Here is a 4,388-nt window from a genome sequence, read left to right as displayed (position 1 = left end):
AATGATCTGGTATCTGATTGGCTGTCTGCTTTCTTTATGACATCACAGAGTGACATCACCACACATGATGACATACATGAATGATAAGGTGCCGCTGATCTCGGAATTCTTCAGAGTTGGAGTAGGAGTTGTAGTGTAAGTATCTCCCCCTCCCCTCCCCCACCCTATGCTCCGCCCTCTGCGCCCCCCCCCAAGCCTGGTGTCCCCCAAATCTCACACCATAGAGAACTTACATTGGGGAGTGATCCGCTAGATCCATAGAAACCCCAAGAAGCCGCAGTAATAACATTTCTTCTCTCTTCCTCAGGTTGTCTTGTTTTATACAGAGCATCACTATGTTTGCTATGAAGGTAAGGGCCTGTTCACACTGTCACAGTCTCTATGTATGTCCACTGCAGTCACCAGGACACCATGGGGGTGATTTATCAAACATGGTGTAAGGTGAGACGGGCTCAGTTGCCCCTAGCAACCAATCAGATTCCACCTTTCATTCCTCACAGACTCTATGGAAAATGAAAGGTGGAATCTGATTGGTTGCTAGGGGCAACTGAGCCAGTTTCACTTTACACCATGTTTGATAAATCTCCCCCTGAGTCTCTATGTATCTTGATGGATTAGAGATTGTGGAGATTTATCCTGCCGTCCTATAGGAAGATGCTTCTCACTGCCCCTAGCAACCAGAGCTCCCATAGCAACCAATCACAGCTCAGCTTTCATTTTACCAGAGCAATGTGAGAAATGAAAGCTGAGCTGTGATTGGCTGCTGTGGGCAACAAGGAGAATCTTACTGTAAGATAGAGCCATAAATCTCCAGCAAGGTACCTGCTGTGTGTTTCTGGTGCTGCCCTCTGCTGGTCTCCCTATGTTACTGCTGTGTGTTTCTGGTGCTGCCCCCTGCTGGTCTCCCTCTGTTACTGCTGTGTGTTTCTGGTGCTGCCCCCTGCTGGTCTCCCTCTGTTACTGCTGTGTGTTTCTGGTGCTGCCCCCTGCTGGTCTCCCTCTGTTACTGCTGTGCTGCAAGTTGTTTGTCAATACAATGAAACTAACTCTCTTCTCCCTGTTTTATCATTACAGAAATGGACCACAGTGTGCGACTTGCACTGTAAGTATCACCATCATCCTCCGCCCCCCCCCCATCCCCCCATTATCTATCCTCCCCACCATCCCCCTGCCAGTCTCCATGATCCTCATGTCTTTTTTTTTTTTTTTACAGCTGAGGATCCAGAACCAGAACCCTGGGAGGAGGACCCTGATGAGTTGTGAGTATAACCCCCCCACACACACACATATACCACCACCACCACCACGTATGGTGACATCACATGTCCTGCCTCATGGGACCACATATCCCCAATGGCCTCTTATCTCCTTATACCACATATATTCCTATGCCCGATGGTCACTTACCTCCCCATACCCCATGGCCTGTGTATCACTAGTTGTGGAAGACTTATTAATATGTTTCTTATTCTGGTTTCTCCTGCAGATGGCTCTTGGTTTTACCGCCATACCCACAGGTTCCCAGGTATGGTGGAGTCTTCCTTGTAGAAGGAAAAAAAAAATTCCAGACATCTGAATAATTTCTATAGATAACCCTATATAACTGCTGAAAGAAATTACTAATCATCATTCTCTTCTTTTCTCTATAACAGGATTGACAAACCTAACATTGATGAGGACGAAGGACCTGACGAGGCGTGAGTATAACCCCCCTTTCACCCCTCACCACCCCCCCCCCCCACCCCCATGGCCACTGATGTCCTTATACCCCTTGGCCCCTATCACCTAATACCCCATGGCCACTTATATCTCATGGCCACTTATCTCCTGGGTATTGTGGGTAGTTCTTTGCATCACTAGTTGTGGAAGACTTGTCAATGTGTTTCTTCTTCCGGCTTCTCTTGCAGATGGCTCTCCTTGGTCCGTTCGGCCCCTCCTGCTTTCAGGTATGGTGGAGTCTTTCTTGTAGAAGGGAAAATAATCCAAACATCTGAATATTTTCTGTAGATTCCATTTATGTTATGTTATCCTAACCAGTTCTGTTCTCTACCAGTGATCGCTTTAAGAAGAAGACCTGGCGGCCCACACTGGAGACCATCAGGTAAGACCCCGTACTTTTCTATCATTCATCACACTGTTTGATCCTCTTACATTGGTGCTAGAGACTGGGATAATGTCTCCCAGTCTTTATATAGTTACATATAACTTGATATATGTTTGATGTACAATAGGGAGGAGACGGCAAAGGACTTTGAAAAGGAGCTGAAGAAGGAGCGGAGAGAGGAGAGGAAGTCAAGACGAGCTCTGAAGAGGGCGAGGAGGCTGGCTATGTAAGTAGAGAGATGCAATACACTAACATACAGACACATAATAGATCACACCACCATATAGACACCTTACTGCCCCAATAGAAGACACTGATATAAAACCTGTCTGCACACACTATATATCTGCACACACAGGCGCCATCTAGTGGTGCCAATCATGGGACATATCCTGCTGCACAAAGATGCCCCCGGATGTGAAACGCCTGCTAGAAAGTCGGTCAGTGCGTTCCTCCCCCGGGGGTCTCTAAAGCTTCTTCATGTCAGCTTTCTTTTTGTTATTTCTTAGGATAAGATCATTCTTCTTCTGCTGCTGCGATCCGGTCACCGTGGTCTAAAGCGTGAGTATACAACATCCTACTGTAGTCATTCCACACAATGCTCAGCTAGTGATAGATTTTACCACCCACACATGAGACGTGATCAGCCGCTGAGTGGCCGTTTTCCCGCTCCTCGGCTGATCGCTGAAACCTTTACACCTGACGATTATTGGCCGTATGTTTTTAGCAACACTCCCCACCAATAATCGGCCCGTGTAAAAGGGGCTTAAGCCCAGCACATTGTCCTACACTTACACTGTGTCAGTGAAGTTAATCTCAGCCGGTACCGCAGTACCGGCCGGATGAACTTCATTTCTGTTGAATTGGGATGGAGGCACATTCAGTTGTGCCCGCATCCCAATTCACCACAGCAGACAATGTAAAGTGCGGCCGGAGCTGCACTTTCCATTGTGTAAACTGTCAGTGTTGTGCGGCCGTTATTCAATGAATGTTATTCATGTTATTCAATGTCAGTTATTCAAAACTGACATGTCGGCTGCTAGGAATCCTGAATCCTGCCACTAGGAATCCTGGCCGGAGTGTGTATGTGTATATCTATGTGTATAAACTCCGGCCGGGATTCAGTTAACTTCAGTGCAATGTAAATTTTCAACTAATCACGGCCGTTGCTGCAAATTGCAACAATGGCCATGATTAATTGAAAATTTACTTTGTGTGGATACTGTGTTGCTGGGGCTTTTAGAAGCTGCTAGACACCATAGACCATATAGAGGCAGGAATAAGTAGTGCGGTGGAGACCGTATGGAGTGCCCAGAAATGGACGCTCTATAGTTATGGCGGGTTGCCTCCACCTATCGGCCATTACTGTGAGGTTAGAATTTTTTTTTTTACAGCTTATTCAGTTCTAGTCCTAAAATATTCTGTAGGAAATTATTCATTTCTTCATCTCTATAAAGAGCCATGAGATGTGATCTATAATAGAAGTATAAAGTATCCGTCACCTCTTTGCCTCACATAATTGTTTGGTGTCTCTCTGCTCCATACAGATTTATAACAACATCTGGCATCACCATCTAGAATTACCATCTGGCATCACCATCTAGAATTACCATCTGGCATCACCATCTAGAATTACCATCTGGCATCACCACCTAGAATTACCATCCATCTTTACCATCTGGCATTTTCAACATCTGGCATTACCACCTATAACATCTGGCATTACCATCTACCATCTGGCATTACCACCTATAACATCTGGCATTACCATCTATAACATCTGGCATTACCATCTATAACATCTGGCATTACCATCTTTACCATCTGCCTCCTCTCCGCACCTGGCATTACCATCTTCACCATCTTCCTCCTCTCCGCATCTGGCAGGCACTGCTAATAATGTGCTGAAAATACATCGGCTGGCAAGCACACAGCAGTGGCCCATGAATGATGACCGACAGTCCGGGTACATCCACATGTACTTCATCCTCGCTGGATTTCGTGCTGCGGTTGAACCTTTAATAATTGGTCGTTAATAAATCTTTATCTTCAGCTGCATTTTGTGTTTTCTTGCATCGTCGCTGCTCATATTAAACTTAGTTAGATCATCGAAAACAGGGTAGGGGCAGGGTCGTCTTTCCCATTGGGCAGGAGTGTAGGCAGCTGCCCGGGGACCCGTCACTCTTAGGGCCGTATTACACAGCCTGATATATAGGAGCAAGCAAGAAACAACCTGTCAGGTCAGTGCTCTCTTGCTCCTCATTCCCCACTTGCTGTCAGTGCT

At 46.3% G+C, this 4,388-nt stretch overlaps 2 long non-coding RNA genes across 2 annotated transcripts; both read left to right on the top strand.

The window, feature by feature from the left end:
* Positions 1-1,213: 1,213 nt before the first annotated feature.
* LOC138771994 (uncharacterized) lies at positions 1,214-1,946 on the top strand. Its single transcript, XR_011359692.1, has 4 exons — positions 1,214-1,259; positions 1,487-1,525; positions 1,653-1,697; positions 1,908-1,946. It is a non-coding gene; the product is annotated as an uncharacterized lncRNA (long non-coding RNA).
* Positions 1,947-2,237: 291 nt separating this feature from the next.
* On the top strand, positions 2,238-4,128 carry LOC138772878 (uncharacterized). Its single transcript, XR_011359844.1, has 3 exons — positions 2,238-2,330; positions 2,614-2,665; positions 3,652-4,128. It is a non-coding gene; the product is annotated as an uncharacterized lncRNA (long non-coding RNA).
* Positions 4,129-4,388: the final 260 nt, after the last annotated feature.

The sequence above is a fragment of the Dendropsophus ebraccatus genome, chromosome 14 (genome assembly GCF_027789765.1).
Source record: "Dendropsophus ebraccatus isolate aDenEbr1 chromosome 14, aDenEbr1.pat, whole genome shotgun sequence".
Lineage (NCBI taxonomy): Eukaryota > Metazoa > Chordata > Amphibia > Anura > Hylidae > Dendropsophus > Dendropsophus ebraccatus.
This window is presented reverse-complemented; position numbering and strand designations above follow the sequence as displayed.